Source organism: Catharus ustulatus, chromosome 10 (genome assembly GCF_009819885.2).
Source record: "Catharus ustulatus isolate bCatUst1 chromosome 10, bCatUst1.pri.v2, whole genome shotgun sequence".
In the NCBI taxonomy this organism is placed as follows: Eukaryota; Metazoa; Chordata; class Aves; order Passeriformes; family Turdidae; genus Catharus; species Catharus ustulatus.
Window position 1 is genome coordinate 14,886,236 of NC_046230.1, and position 16,809 is coordinate 14,903,044.

Sequence of the window (16,809 nt, forward strand, 5' to 3'; positions counted from 1 at the left end):
TGCACTGTGCTGTAATGTAGCTGTTAATCAGTAAAAACACACAGAATGAAATATGGGCCTTGTCAATGCTACTACTGAGGTGCACTAGCAAGTCAGAACCCTTGAGAGCAACTGCAGGTGTTGCCAAGCACACAATGTACCTGCAAAAGGGAAGATGTCCTTTGGAAAACACAGTCTCGGGTTGTGGGTGGTTAGGAACTGATGCTTTAAATTGTAGTTTTGTGCAGATGGCAATCACAAACAGCATTTTTCATCCTTTTACTTTGTAGTGCTGTTTTTTCCTGTGCTGTGAGTCTGCTTCATCTGAATGTGCCCTAATCTTCCAAATCAGTAGTTGGAGAGGGCAACCTAAATTGTCCAACTGGCCACGGGCTGGAGATACTGAGGCTCTATTAATTAGAGCAGTGTGGCAGGATCTTGTCATTCCCTGAATAGTGGCATGCACAGTAGTATGCTGTTGGAAAATTTTCTTCTACCAAAGACACATCTACATTCTTTAAACTTAATGTAGCAAACCCAAGACGTTAAAGATGCCTCAGAGGTCTCATTTGTTATTGCAGATGGTTCCTCTGGTGTGTGATGATTTATGAGAGATGGCTCCTGTCTGTTTTGGAGAAAGTACTCTGTGCCCATAAGCAAGTCTCTCTGACGCCCTATTGGCAGTGGGGTGTGAATTCATTGCAGAGGAGATGTTATTTGAGTCACCTCAGAAGTGACTTATGGTAAATGATCCAGGTTGCCTTGAAGAGCTGTATTTTTGCTATGCTTAATGTTCAAGGCTTGAGATGAGAGCTTTGGGATATTTCCTGCTGGAGCAGGGTGGAGGCTGAGTGTTGTGTACAATTCATGTTAGAGGGGTGGTCAGACACAGTTGACACTGGGATTCTGCCTGTCCTCAGCAGGAAGCTGGAGCGTTTGTTCCTGGGGTTCAGTCTCCAAGCTGCTCTGTGCTTGATGTCACAAAGCCACCCAGCACTGAGGTTCTCTTGTTGTTGGAGCAACTGTTGGCTCCGAGGATGTGTGTCCTGTCAGCAGAGCAGGTGACTGGGTGTCTCTGAGCATCACCAGGCTCTTGCTGCAGACCTGTGCTGTTCCCAGAACCTTCACTCCTGTGACATTTCTGGTGTCCTTCTAAATTCTGGATAGTACAGGTGAATTTGGAGATGAGATTGTTCTGGGAAATGGCTCAGGAAGGAAATTCCCCTGAGCTACCCTGCAGGGGGTGTGGGGTCCCCTGTGGGAGGTGGTGGTGGCGGCAGATCCATCCCAGGGCACATGCACTTGTCAAAGGAGAGCTGAATGGGATTAGTGAACACTGAGTTCCCTGAGTGTTATCAGATCACTGAATCATTGGTTCAGGAAACTCTAAAAAGTGCAAAACCATCAGTGAATATAAGAATATGGGGGAGTGGCTAATATGTGATGTGTACCTAGATACCTCTCCCTCTCTGCTAATACCCTGTAGAAGCAGGATACTGGTCTCTACAGCCCATCCTTGTGCTGAAGATAGAAAAATCTAAAACTGGAGTTGTTTGTGACAGTTCACATTTCATGTTAAATTTCATGTTCCTCATGTGCTAAACATTAAATCAAATACTACCATGATACCAACTATATATTTTTATTTTAAGCATACTAATATCTCAGCTGGTTCTTTGCCATTCTTTCTTGTTCAGAAAGACAGTTCTTGATGTAGAAGATAAAACGTATTTGTTTTCACTGTTAACAAACATCCAGTTACAGTCACTGACAGGACAATGAATTGGTGCAGCAATATGCCAAGTCTGCTGGGGCCACTTCAGGAATGTGGTGCTGCAGTCCCCTGCAGACCAAGCACGAGGTTCTCATGGGTCTGTTTTTCTGCTGTCCACCTCAGAGAAAATTAATTGCAGAACGCGGGAACTTTTTCATATGCTGTGAGCAGAGATGAATGGAAAAGGATTTTGAAAATACCTGAGTCCTCGTTTCAGAAAAAGTGGAAAAATGACCTATTGTAATTAATCCCTGGTGGGATTCTGCCAGTGTGGAGTAAATCACAAGACAGATTTGTTGTCCTCGTAGTGTTATCTTTCCGTAGCAGCACAAACATGCTTATTTGGTGATAGAAAAGGTTTTACATCTTAGTTATTAAAGAAGTGAGAACCATTCTGGCTGCACTATGAAAGAGATGTGCTAATGTGATTTAAGTGCGAAATGGTCCAACACACTGTGCTCCTTGAAAAGCTTTTAATGTTTGGAAATAGTTTCTAGTTTTAGGATTTGGAAAGAGGTGATTTTTTTTTTTCTGCTTAGCTGCTTCTGTCTTTATTTTCCACTTTACATTTGAACTAGAACGTCAAAGAAACTAAACTGTTTTGCTTTAGTTGACAGAGACACAAATTTCACTTCTGTTTTGTAATAGATTTTTTTTGTTGTTGTTTGGAGTAATTATATTAATTTATTTTTGTCTCCAGGCTAAGAATATTTTCCTGTCCTCATCGCTGTAGTTCAACATAGGTCTTGGAGTCTGTCTCTAGTGTTTTTCAGCTTTTTCTCTGTGGGCAGGCTTTAGCATCAATAGGGCTCTTTTCCACCCAGCTACTTTGATCTACAACACAGGTAATGATATCCAGGGATCACTGCTCTTCTAAACTGGAGCATCTTTCTTCACAGGAAAGAATCTAAAGAATTACTTGCAGCAAGGAAATTAATTCAGTGTGGAGTTTCATATCTGATTTCAGCTATGCAAACTGTTATCTTGGCTAAAGGGAATATACTTTGTCCTTAAAAACAATTACTTCAATTATTTTTTGCTGTGCTGCACTCTGCTGATGGCATGTGTGACCAGTGGGACTTACTTAAAATATGTATGTTCATTCTTAATATCAGCTCAGAAGCAAAGCCATCTCAGCTGGAAGAAAAATTAATGTATTGTAAAAATTAGATTATTTTTTCCATCTGACCTTGCCTCTATTTAGTTATCTCAGCTATTGATGTTGAATTTACAGATTAATAATTGTAGCTGCTTGAGCAAAGTCAGGGCAGAGAACAATTACAATTGTAAACAAATCCCTCTTCAACTCTGCCTTTCCCTTATTCAGAGCACAGTGCTGTAACTGTGCATACAATTACTCACTTTCCTAATAGCTCTGGGAAAAGTAATTTTTCAGAGCCATTTGTAGTCAAAGGAGGGTTTTCTGCTGCTGAGGCTCTGGGTTTACCCTGCATCATCCTGATGCCACAGCTCAGTTTATTCCACCACAGCTTGTGGCAGCAGCAGCTCAGAGGCCAGGTTTTGTTAAGCCTGTGCTGAGTTTTACTCAGTCCTTGCTTAACCTGCTACATGTCCCTAGCTCAGTGCTTTGAGGCTTGCTTGTCTCGCTCTGACACAGCCCCAGGCAGATTTTGGTGCTGTGTGAGGCACATCCTGCTGTGGCTGGGATGGTCCAGTTGTGTGAGCCAGTCACTGTTGCAGGTGCTGAGCTTGGCTTTGGCTACTTCATAGGCAACGTTTAGAGCCTGGAGTCAGAGATGCTGCAGTGCCTGCAGCCGTGTAAAGGTCAGGGCCATCAGCCCCACAGCAGCTGATGGCATGTGACTGCAGGTGTGGCTTCCTGAAGGTGCTGTGGCAGGCACACCTTGCAGTGTGTCTTCAGAGTACAGGCTGTTCTTGGAAACCAGACCTGGAACTGGCTCTGCCTTCAGGAGTTTGTAGTGGAACAGCCTGTTATAGCATAACTACCTGAATTTTGGACTTGGAAAGCCTCTTAATCATCTCATAAATCTAATCAGCGCTGTAATTTTTGGAAAACTCAGTATTCAGCTTGGAGTTGAAGCCAAGTGTTCTTGGAGAAGATCTAAATCTGTTGGAGAAGGTGGATCCTTGAGCTGGAAGCGTGATAGAGAACAGACAGAACAGACACCTGTCCTCACTGCTGCTGACTGAATTGAAGAGTTGGTATCCATGCTAAGCAGGTTTTATTTTGTATCTGTGGGTTTGAGGGTGATTTTAACCCAGAGCACTGCTCACCAGATCAAAAACATGATTAGAAAATTAGATTTTTAATTATTGTCTCATTAGATACATGGACCTACTGTAAAGAGCCTTACTGTCCTGCCCCTGAAGTTGTTTCCAAAGCTTAAACCTTTAAATACAGGGATTTTCTCTCTACTTTAAGGCATTTTTTAGAATTAAAAACCAACTGATTTGCCTGTAATTTGTAGCCCAGCTCTCTGTTTGGTGCTGGTGGAGTTTGAGAGCTGACTTAGTGCTCTGTCCAAGCAGGAATGAACCCCTCTCTGGGAAAGGGGAGTTCTCCTGAGTCTTTCATGCCTGCCTCACTTCATCTCTGCCTGGATTTCCATGACTGTGAAATAACTGAGAAATTGCGGAGCTGTGAAGGTGCAAATAACTGCAGTGCTCTTGGAACCTTTCCTCTGAAGTGATAGTGAAAAGCAGTTTCACGGCCATTGCTCCTTTTGTGCTTTGTGCACACCAGCCACAATTACCACGACACCACAGGTAGCTGCAGTGCTTCTATAATTAACTGATGACACAGGGAGCTCTGGTGAAGTAAACTTTCCTTGGGAATGCACCAGCTACTTACCCAGTCATTAACTGGACGGGGCCTTTTGAGTCACAACTAGCACTACATGTTCTCTATGTGAAAGGAGCTAAGTTTTCTAATCTAGTGCTATAGCCAACTAGCTGCCTCACTAAGAGAGCAGGAGGGCATTAAAGTGCTGAATTTAAAGCAACCTTCAAAATAATTTTTTTCTAATAAATCATTCCAGGAGCTGGATTTTGCCATATGCCCCTATTCCTGTTCCCATTAGCAGCCTGGTTGATCTCACATGTGTTTTTGCACCATGTCATATCCTGTCACAAAGTTCTCCCTTCTCTCTAGCCAGTCCCACCACTGACTTCAATGTTGCTTCATTCAAGTGTGAATGACTCAACATGGGGGAATTCTTGGAGATGGGGACAAAGCCTGAGCAGAAGGATCTTCCCTCTCTTCTCCCTACTACCAGCCAAGCCATCTGAGGAGATAAATCCTTTTTTTTCCCCTCTCTATTTGCTTTGAGTTTGCCTGCAGTGTTTCATATGCCGAGCACTGCCTGCATCTCACCTTGCTCTGTTGGCTGTGTGGGGTTTTGGGGCAGTAGAAATAACCAAGCTTGGATGCTGGAGGGAGGCTGGTGATTCAGGAGGCTGCAAAGGTAATGTCAGCATCCCCAGCACTGTGCTCCTTGGGGCCTGGGAGGCTTCCCCACTGCCCTGCCCTGCTGACCAAAATGGGCTCTAGGCAGGGCAGCAGGAGCTGTGCCAGCCCCTTGACTGGGTCTGAGGGCAGAAGGAGATGTGAGATTTGGATGGGAAACCCCAGAAGTGCTCACAGGGTAGTTAATGTGGCAACTTGCACCCAAAATAACCTTAATATTCATTTTGGTCTGGTCTGCTTCAAAGGTTGTATCAGGATATCTCCTGACATGAAATGTGGGGATTGAATTCCACCTCTGTCAGGAGCTGCTCAGTTCTGAGGTACCTGTTTCTGTGGCTTCCACAAGCCCCAGCAAAGGCAGGAGTGTGGGATGCAGGAGAGGTCCTTGTGTTGACAAGCTGGTGAAACACTTGAGTAAACACTTGTTCCTTTGTATGGTCCAGGGGAATCTCTAATTTAAATGCTGGTGGTTGCAGAAAAGATGCTAATGAACCAAACCTAGAGCCTCATTTACCCACATGAAATCATTATCAGTGGATAACTCATTCTCCTGGAAAACACAATAATAGTAATGCAGTATACAGAACACAATGCTGCCCTCTAATAAGTCTGACAGGCAGATTGCAGTGTATATTTAGACTATATTAGCCAGACAGAGGTTTCAAATGCTTTTATGTGCAGACCCTTGTTGCTCAACTTCTGCTCTTTGCTGGTTGAGCTAAACTAATTAAAGAAAAATGTACTGTAGCTGAGAAGACTGGAAAAGCTAAAAGCAGGCTTTCTAAATGAAATAAACCTCCTAAATGAACAGCTTTCAATACTTTTTGCAGAAATGAAAGTTTATTTGTTTTTCTTTGGGGATGGACATGACTATTATGCTATGTTTTGTTCAATATCTTGGGTTCATCAATATGGACCTTTATTGCAGACTATAAGCACTCAAAAAGACTTGCATTACCTGGCTCATACAACATGAAGTGACAGTTCTGTTGAGACAAAAGGGGTACTAAGTCATTTAGTGCATGATATATGGCCTGTAGCCTCTGAGCAGCAGCACTTCTGGTGTGTGTTTAAAGGTTTAAAGCTCATTGTGGCTGAAGTGTGCAGTAACCTGTGGAGGACTCTGCTGCTTCTCCTTTGGTGTGCCTGCAAAATGTTGGCCCTTGATGGCTGCAGTGGGAATATCTCCCATCCCAGGTGCTGGAATGTGCTGCTCAGGATCTGCTTTGCTCCAGGCCAGGAAATGTGTCAGGGCTTTTGTGAGGAGGGTGTTACCAATAAAATAGTTGCCAGGAGTTGTAGAGGTGTATTTAAAGGGTTCTGGTTGGTTTTCAAGGCCTTACAGCTATGGGAGGTTAGTTCCACAGGACATCCTCTCCTCACTTGTACAACTCCATAGGAACCAGATATAGGTGGGTTTGGGGTCTGTGCATTGAATTGCTCAGCAAAAGCACCTCTGGATCAGTCTTGGTGAAAGATGGTCATGGTGCACTCACTTACCTAGAGGAGTCCTTTCAACGTCCTGTGCTATCTCATGGGTTGGAATGGAATCCAAAAATTCCAATTTAATCTATTTATATGAAGATTACTGGTTTCTTTTTGGGATATTTTCTTCTGAAGAGCAGATTGGCTTTCTCAAGCAGTGGACCTGTGCTGCTGTCTCTCCAGTCTGCAAAGGGTGCATGTAGCTGAGGCTGGGCTGATGTGTGTTTACCTGGGTTAAACCATGACAGAGGGACTTGGGCAGGTTCAATCTCCCTCTTAGTCTGTCTGAATTTGGCTTGAGTGGCCGGTTCTTATCTTCTTGATGGTGAAAATTGGCCCAGAGTAGGAAAACTTTATTTGTGCATGTAACATAGAGACAATATCTGCCTTGAAGTTGCAATGTAGAAGCTGTGGTGTTCAGCCTGTTCCCTCTGCAGCCGGGGTTTGGAGGATGGATTTGGCGTTCGAAGAAATACTGGCACACTGTGCTGTTGAATGCTGGCCCACTTCAGCTGCTGATGGAAAGATAAAATACATTTTGCTCTTGGCTGGCTTCCTTGCTTGCTGATGCTAATAACATCACGAGCTAAGCATTTCAGGGGTCATCTTGAGAGAAGCAGAGCCCTGAATCCCCCTGCTCGTACCTTCCTGATGTTGTTGCCATTTCAGGGAAGCGTTGTTGGGTCAGAGATCAGTGTTTGCACGTCAGCACAGTGGGTGCCAGGTGACTCCAAGGGCTGCTGCACAATGGGAGTCATGATCCAAAGCAGGATGGTGGTGGCTCTCCTGACTGGCAGGTTTCTCCATGCCCAGCTCTTAATTTTTGCACTTGCACAAAGGTCAGACTGAAAACCTGCAGGACTGCAGCTTTCACAACCACATTCATAGGATACAAGGCTGAGGAATACCTGGTCATGTATGTACATCTTTATTGTCCTCTAGGAAGTTTTGTAGTCTCTTCATAATTTTGTAGCACCCCAGGGAGCTTTTCTGTCTCTGCCAATTAATTTGCTGTGGTTATTTCAATTTTGTTCACAACCTGCTCGACAAAAACCCCTTAAAGCTAGACTCTTCACTTCAAGAGAGGAAAAACACGAAGCTGCTCTGGATCACAAGTAACAGTAGGAGACATAATGCTTAGCCAGAAAAATTACATACATGTTCATAAGCTGATGCATTGAAAATGCAAGTGCTTCCTCAGCTGCCTGCCACTATGAATGTTTAAGATGATAGAAATAAACTTTAATTTGTTCATTAATGTGAAAACCAAACAACTGCAAACCCAACTTTTATTATCCCTCGCTCAGGGGTTTTGCGACAACTTAATGCCAGTTATTTCTTGATCTGTCATTGTCCCAGATAGCCATCACTTTTCTTTCTTCTAGACCCATAGTGGGAATTCCTGCTTTTAACATCTGATTATGGAGACTTTGGTTTTGCCTGGACACCCAAGAAAGATGGAAGAGAAGGGGAAACACACGGTGTCACCTGTCACTACTTCTAAAAACATTTAATTGTGAAATGAACTTGCAAAGTACTGTTTAAATGCTCCACTAGATATGCTCATTGTCTCCCTTTTCTCCACAAAAGGATTTCCAGGATTTTCCAGGATTGCTTAGGATTTCCATGTGTGTGCTGCCTCAGTGCAGGACTTGGCAGGTAGTGGAGAGCTGCTGTGCAGTGCTCTGGCTTAACTCAGGGAGGCTGTGCCATCTCCCCTGCTCATGCTGTCAGGCAAGCTTTGACTCATGGATGTTAATTAACCCCAAATCGTTTTTCAGCCTCTACTGTGGATTTTTTCTTTCTCAGCACTTAGGCTTCTGCATGAAATTGGCTTATTTATCCCACATTCCCCCAGAGTGGAGAATTTTAATTCAGTGAGCACCAAATGTCTCTTTCTTCCTCTCCACAAGGCTTTTTATTGGCCTGCTGCTGCAGATCAGTAATTAGCTACAGAAGGGATGTTTGCAATTGTATTGTCCACCTGGGGAGGTTGCAGTAGGTGCAGGGTGGCAGCAGCTTAGCCAGTCCATATGCAGACACCCTATTGCCAGCTCTGCTTGTGCTCCATCTCCTGGCAGCTTTCTCTAAGGGTGCTGCTTAATTGCTCTGCTGGAGGTATTTTCATTAATAATGAAATTTAACTTTTTAATGTGCTATTAACTAGATTTGCCTCCCTTAGGCTGATATTAGCTGTGGTGGCTTATGGGGCTTTTCATGTGCACATAAATGGAATTGTGTGCACAATTTGACCCTATCACTCAGGGAGATGGGTCCCAGGGCTGTCAGTGAAATTTGCCAACTGACCTGAGGTGTAACTCACATGGATCCTGTGAATATGAGTTTTTCAGGAAGACTTCATGTTACTGAACTCAAAAGTGCTGGAGGCTGCTTTGTGGAAGGGAGGATGTCCTGTGCCTCAATTTTCTCTAGTTATTTTAGTCTAGCTGATAAAATAACTCTGATTACCTGAAGCCTTGATGCTTCAAGCAATTTAAAATGGTACTGCCTTTGTGAAGGATTTACTGCCATACAAACATCAGCAGGCTCATCTACCCTCAAGAAAAGATGGCTTGATAAATTTTCCCCTTGCAGACATGAGGAATGGTGAGGATGCCCAGAGAATCCAGGGGGACTTCATGTCCCTTCTTGGGAGAGTGGCAATAGGGGCTGTCCGTGTCCCATCTCACCTGCTTGGCACAGTCCCACAAGAGATTTGGTATTTTCTTGAAGAGCTAAAAGCCAAGTCAGATATACCAAACAGCAGAGGAATTTTGACTGGTTTCAGGTTCCTTATATTTATTAAAATCTGTTTTTCTTCTCCTGGTTATAAATTAAGGCAGTGCTTTCAAAACTCTTTAATTGGGACTGTAACAAGGCTCATCATATCTGGCAATGATGAATAAAGGGTTTGACTGGAGCATATGTTAATGCACAGAGAACAATGACGCTTGAAATAAATGTCCCCAAAGTGCCATATTTGGCAGTGGCTGCAGGAAATCTGTAGTAAACGATGCAGTGCTGCTGTTGTGCTTATGAGGGAAAACAGCAGTTTCTGGCTGGTCCAAGGATTTTATTCTGCTGAGCTCCTGTGGTGGGCAGTGACCTGCAGTGAGTGTCTTGCAAGGAGGTTTTCAAAAGTAGCCAGTGGTCTGAGCTATGTAAGAGTTTGTTGTCATTCTCTCTGTAAAAGGCTGTAAGAATGCAAGGCACCTCCAGCACCAGATGCAGGGACTTTGTGGTTCTGGGTGCTCAGTGAGTTTGAAATATGGGCTGGAAATTGATTCTTTATTTAAGGTTTCCGGGCTGCATGTGGTCAAGGTGCTGAGTGTCTATTCCTGCAATACAGATCTCTCTGTCTCTGTTGCAGGATGCCACCTACCAAAACATGGCCCTGAACGTTTATTTGCTTTTGTGCTATGTAGCCTAAATTGCTTAGATGTAAGAGCAAAGTGCCATTTGCACTAAGACACAGCTTTTGCAGTGGCCTGGTGTTTGTATCACAAACAGAGCCATTTAAGCATAATATATGTCACTTTCTTTTGCAAAACTGACCTTTTCCCTCTTTTGTTCTTATGTTTACTGCCTTAGCATGTAACAAAATCAGAAAAAGCACCTCTTATTTATCACTTACAAGGATTTTAGTGCTGGCAGTATGATGGCCTTGGAAAGCACGTATTAAAAAGCTTGGGGGGTTGTAAGCTTTTTGATTAGTAAGAGATTTATTTCTCATCTCTGGGCACAAAATTTGTTACACATCAATTCATTAAGCAGATTAAATAAAGCCAACCAAGTTGGCTGTGAGCACAGTGGTGTTTTCACATGAAACAAGAGGGGATGCAGAGACAATTAATTTATCATACATTAGGCAGCAAAGTTCAGCTCAAGGCTTATGCCACCCACCACTGCTTTCGTTTTAGGTGACAAAACACCAAATCTGAAAGCACAGGTAAAGTCTGTGTTTCCAGAAAAGAGGTTGATGCAGAGGACAGGGCAGCACAAGGTGGAGAATGAGGCTGATGGAAGGGCTCTGCTCAAGAGGCTGTGGCCACCTTGCAGATGTGCAAGGTGAGGGGAAGGAGAGCTGAGCAAGGTGAGGGGAAGGAGAGGGAAGCACTTGAGCATGGCTGGGGTCTGTGTTTGTGGTCGGTTTTGCTGTCCCAGGATGGTGTGTTTGCACTGCTGGGCTGGCCACGGGCACTGCTGCAGCTCCAGCACACCCACGGCAGTGGCATAAGGGGCAGTGTGTGTCTGGATGCTCCCGGGGAAACAAACATTGCAAACTGCCTGCTCTGCCTTAAACCAAGCCTGCTCAGAGCCTGGCATCATAGGAAGGCTTTAACCAGACCGTGCAGGGCCAGCTGTGTTTTTCGAGCAAGCACATCCGAGCCCTGTAGCAGGAGCAAAAAGTGTGGCAATGTTTTTTCTCTCTGAGCGAGTAGAGCTGCTGTAGATGCCACACAGATCAATGTTAGCTTGTAGCAAGACCCTTACCACAGCTAGGAGTGGACTTGGGAAATCTGGGTGGGAGAATTATCCATATGCCTGCACCAGGATGATCTGTTGCTTGAAGGAGTCAGGAGAATTTTTGCCTGGAATGGCTACAGATACAAACTTACAGACTTATGGAAACAATTTGTATAATTGCCCGAAAGAACTGTGGTTGAGAGTAATGGGAATATAGGATACTGTGAATAATAAAAAGGAAAAAAAAAAAAAAAAAACTTTAAATAAGAAACAGAAAAAATCCACCAGAACCCCTCTCCAAGCAAAATAAAGGACCCTGGCTGCTAGAGGGTTTCCAAACCTCAGCTGGCTGTCTTTGCACTGTGTTTCTTGTTGTTCCATGTTCTGCTGATTATTAAATCAGCACAGTGCTGTAGAAGGTTTGGCCGACTGGTCAGATTTTCCTGGACCTGCTAAGTCAGGCCAAAAGTCATGAGAGTTGTGACAAACCCTGGCAGATGTGAACTAACCTCCCCAAAGGAGTTGGGGGATGTGGTGGCACTGATCTGCCCCTGGGGAGCCTGCCCAGGGCAGAATTTGGGATTCTCTGGCAGAGCTGTGCAAACACCAAGGAGACAGAGGTGCTCTTACTGAAGATGGTCTAGAAAAGGAGAGTTGTTTTCATCTTTTCTGAAAATAGATCTTACCTAAATAAACTCCTAGTTCTTTAAAGAGCACCTGACAACCAGCCAGGCTTTTACAGCACACTGGGACTCAATGCTGAGTGAAGGCTTAGTTCACTTTCAGTGGTTGCTTTCTCATTAGAATTGTGCTAGGGAAATGCACTGTCAGTTCAGCAGGGAGAGAAATTAGAATAATCCTTTGGGGATTTTCTTGTTCTTACTCCAAGATATTGTTCATTAATGAAACAGAGGAAAATAGGGGATTTCAGATTTTTTTTCTTTACAAAAAAACTGTGATAAAATGAGCTTGTAACAACTTTTAACTTTGAATGAAGAGCTGATATGAATTAACCAAAACATTTGTTAATTTGATTTTTGATCACTGTTGGAAAAGTAACAAGCATGGATCTACATCAAGACCAGAAACCTGAGCTGGAAAATCACCTTAAGACAAACCAAATTTGCTCCCCAAGTTACAGCTTCCAACCCACCGTGGCTACTTACACAGCAGAAACATGAATTTGTCTTTGTTTGCCCACCCACTCCTCTGTAGGTATGACATCTGCTCCCAGTCACTGGAAGCCAAAATCTCAGCTTTTCCTCGTGCTGTTTCTGTCATGTAGCTCTAAGCAGGCTTCACTGGAGATTAACATGTTTAAAAGCTTTTCCTGTAAATTATCTTCAGCTGTATTAATTGACAAGTTCTTTAGTTCTTGCTGGCCTGAGCTGCCTAAGAGGGAAATAAATGTCACTGCCTTCTGTAGGACAGCAGGACTTCATGAGCTTGCAGTTGAACTGAGACATCCCTTGGGATTGCCTTACAGGCAGAAAAAGTTCTGCAGACTGCATATTAAACTTCCTATTTTTAACTTTATGTCAGGTTTAGAGAGCATAGCAAGACAACCCAATTTTCCCCTGAGGATTCAAGCAGAAATATCACTGTCATTTCAGTTCACTACTTGGGGATAATTAATTACTGCTGAGGACAACTAATCGTTTTAAGGAATTTTTTTTTCTTGGGAAGGGCAGGAATAAACACAGGGTAAAAGTCTCTGGCTGACCCCATGTTAGGCCAAGCCAAGGCACATGATATACAAAATATAATAATTATTTGCAGCCCTGAGCCTTGGGGATTCAGAGTGGGTTTGGTGGTGTTTGGGTTCCTTGGTCCTGTCCTTGATTGGTGAAGCCATGGCTCAGTTGACATGGACAGTTTGTTCAGTAGTGTTTCCTGATTTCAGGTGACTGTGGAGAAAGCTCTGCCTGTGGCAAGGGCCAGAAGGGCTCAAAACTATGCAAATGGGTTGTTCATTCCATGCTGCTTGGGCAGTTGAGGGTGAAAGGGCCTTGAGCTTCCTGGCTTTCCTCTCCATCAGGCCAGCACCCCCAGCCCATCCAGGAGGTGAGACAGCAGCTGAAAATCCTTTGCTGTGGGTGTGATGGCTCAGGACCGAAAGATCTCAGAGTGCTTGAACCTCTCTGATAGCAGCTGCTGCTCTCCTACCTATCATCCCATTTTATACTGATTGCTGGATGCTCTCTGTGTTGCAGAGCCAGCCTGCTAATGACACGGTAAAAAAGGAGCTTGATATGAGCTGCCTTTTGCCAAATTCAGCTGCGCTCCCTCTGTGGTCTTGGCAGACCTCGTTGCTGTGGTCAACATACCCAGAACTTTATGAAAAAAACAAGGGTGATTCTTCTTCCAGGACTCTCAGGCATGTCACAGGTGTACTGGATGAAGACACCAGTGTTCAGAGACCCTGTCCTCTTCCCCACACCATCCCTAAATGTATCTTGACAAAAGCATCTTTCTTCTGGTGCTGCTGGTACCAATTTGCAGCCTTGTGGTGGCAGACTCATTATAATCTGATGGTAGTTTTGAGCCCTTACAGTCCTCTTAAATGTCATATGTGAACTTCTAGATCATGTTGGCAGAGTAGGGGCATACTGAACCAGAGGGCTCATGTGTTCCTAGCATCAGGGTTTTTTCTGTGAGCTCAGAACCTCCTGCTCAGGTCCTGATGCTGTTGTGCAGGGTTTTTGAATAAACTTGCCATTGTTTCTTTAGTGACTGCTAGGGAAGTTTGAAAAAATTGTCTGAAGGTGGAGAAGCAAAGTCCATTCCTAATGCAGCCAAAGAGACTTTTATGTTGCAAGAAGTAAAAGAAGAAACAGATGAAAGGTTTTCCTGAACTCTGATAACTCTAGCTCTCCAGCAGGATGTTAGAAGGCATCTATTTTCCTGTTTAATTTTTGCATTTTGTGAGCCCATGGAACCCACAAAAGTGTTTAAGGTTTCTCAAGCTGTTTCACAAAACCCTGTAACAACCAGAGTCGCAGTCGCAGGTGTTGGGGCACTGTTCATGAGACAATCCCTTCCTGCCAGCACTGCTGGTGAGCCTGAGGAAGGGGGGAAGATAAACATGTTCAATGTGCCTAAAGAGGCCAGTTAGGGTCAGATACTGCCCTTAAGTCATCATGGTGCACATCCTAGGAAATCTCACCAGTTTAATGGAGGATTTACTCAAGGGTGATGCAAACCCAGACTTTTTTCCTTATTGCATATCCATCTTTTCTGACCTACTTGTTCTACAGCATCACAAGCTATGGTGTGCACACAGGACAGTGGGGAAAAGCAAAGGATCAGTGAAGTCAATTGTAAAGTAATACTGTAATTACATCATGTTTAGATCACTGGCCCAGCTGAGGATGGGTCTGATCCAGCATTGCATTTCAGTACATGGCTGAACCATACATGTTGTGAACTCATCCCAGGGCTCCTACTGGGGAGACACATCATGCTTCTCAGGTGGGAGAAACCAGGTACTGCTGGTACTTACCCAACAGGCTTCTCGTGCCCATGGTTGCTTCTTTTTTTCTTCTTAGGCCATGGTGTAAGTGTTAATGTAAAGCCACAAATCTCCCAGTGTGTGTGATATCATGACTTGCATAGATATGTACAGGGCAATTATATGGATTGATTTCCAATAAACAGACACTTCAGAGCTAAGTGGAACATGTTCTGGTAATGTGTCAGATCAAGAATGCTTTATAAATAACTCATAGCTGTAATACGTGGTGTGAGAGTATCTTATGAATAAGTTAGACTCCCTGGGGTCAAGCATGCTTTCTTTAGGTCATTGTGTGACAGAAAAGTCAGTTTTCTGCCTATACTGTAACTTGCCTCAGGAAGTGGGACAGGCTGGATGCTGGGAAGGAATATGAGCTAGTGGTAGAAAAACCAAATAATGTTGTCTGGATGCTTTTCCAGTAAAACCTCTCTCTAGACTGAATAGGCGATACTTCAGTTTCTCAGCACAAATCCCAAATACACTCCTTTCTTGGTTTACACTGTCCTGTTAACTTGCTTTTGTCCCAGTCTGGCTTCTCTGAAGGAGAGCAATGATGGATAACCCAGTGGTTTTAAATGTTCTCTGCAAGTGCAGCCTGTTGGTGCAGTAAGCTCATCTGCAATGGATATTTGGGATTTCGAGATCCAGGCATTTGGAATCGTTTCCTGAGGAAGTGCAGAGAATAATCCTAGCATGAAAGTGTTTCTCCAAGTGGAAGATCCCTTATTTTGCAGGCACTTAAGTAGAAAATGTGACCTCCTGTGTGCCCAGACGCCTGTCACGTACCATCCAGCTGGAGTCCTCTCCTGCCTGGGGAGTTCTTGCTAGACTGAAGTGGTGCTTTAGCACTTGACCTGAGTTGGAGGTGAAGTGCTCCATGGCCAGGGACAATGTCATGGCTGGGTCTTTGCTTCATTCATGCAGCAAAAGACTGTTGCAGGTGCTTTTGCTGCAGACGACTTCCTCAGCCGTGGCTGCTTTGCTGCTATCTGCCTGAATTTTGTCCAGAATCTGCAAATACTGCCAACAGATGCAGTAACTGTTTTTTTCCCCCCTGCACAGGATTGAGGACAGCAGAACTTTTACATAAGTGAAGCTTATTCCTGCATGTATGCATGCAAGTCTCCAGTGCTGGCTCGTACTTGCAGCTGGTTCTAGCCCTCCGTTAAAAAAATTCCTGAGTTTGTTCTTTTTCCTGTCAAACCTGTGCTGAGCTGACTGAGCAATTTAGCAAGAGTAAATCTCTAAGAAACACTAATAGAGAGCAGCTGTTATTATCTTGAGAGAAACATCAGCGTGAAATTTTGAAATAAAAATACCTCAAGGTGTTTGTATTTCAAAACCAAGAGAAAATGTTTAGACAGTGGCTGGGCTGTAGGGGGGAAAAAGGAAACACATTTATAAAGAGGGGTCTGATTAAAATCTCCCTTCATCTTCACAACCTGCCATTATACCAGCCAAGGAGGGGCAAAGACCTTCCTGACCAGCTACCCTCTCTTCCTTTGCTTGCTGAAAACCTCATTGTACACCATGTTCATGAACTTCAAGTGCCCTCTTAAAATCCATATTCCTGCTGGGAACCTGCTTCGAAGCCATCTTGTGCTGATCAAGCCTTGCTAATTTCTAGGTTATGTGTATTTTTGGCCATATTTATCTGCACTGGGCTCCAATGCTGTCCTATAAATACCTTGGGGAGGATCATATTCCCTCTTGCATTCTTCTTTGCTGGGTTTAAGTGGGCCAAACTGCTTTAGTCTCTGTTGTGCAGAGCTCTGCTTGCAGCTGACCCTGCTCCTGTCCTGCTCCAGATGGGCTCTGTCTCACCCGAACCTGCAACGTAAGAAAGCCACTTCTTTAAATATAGAAGTCTTTCAGGTTGATAGGCTTAAAGATCAACATCTTGTCTGGCATAAGGCTGGAGTCTGCAAGTTCAGCATTTGGACTTAAATAGTTTTTCATTTTTCACACATTTTAAAAAAATTGCAGTATACACAGTAAACAGATGATGCTCAGCAGGGCACTGCATAAGCGGCTTTCTGTTGTGCATTGCTCTCAGTGATGGATGAAATTAGGCTTTCAAGAGTTACTGGCAACCCTTTCCAGATCTGTGGCAGGGGATGTTTTTTGGCCATTTCATTTTCA

At 44.0% G+C, this 16,809-nt stretch overlaps 1 protein-coding gene across 1 annotated transcript in view; it reads left to right on the plus strand.

Moving 5' to 3' along the window:
• Positions 1-16,809, plus strand: part of FGF12 (fibroblast growth factor 12) — a 218,459-nt gene that overhangs the window by 33,111 nt on the left and 168,539 nt on the right. The gene's annotated exons all lie outside the window — the stretch shown is intronic.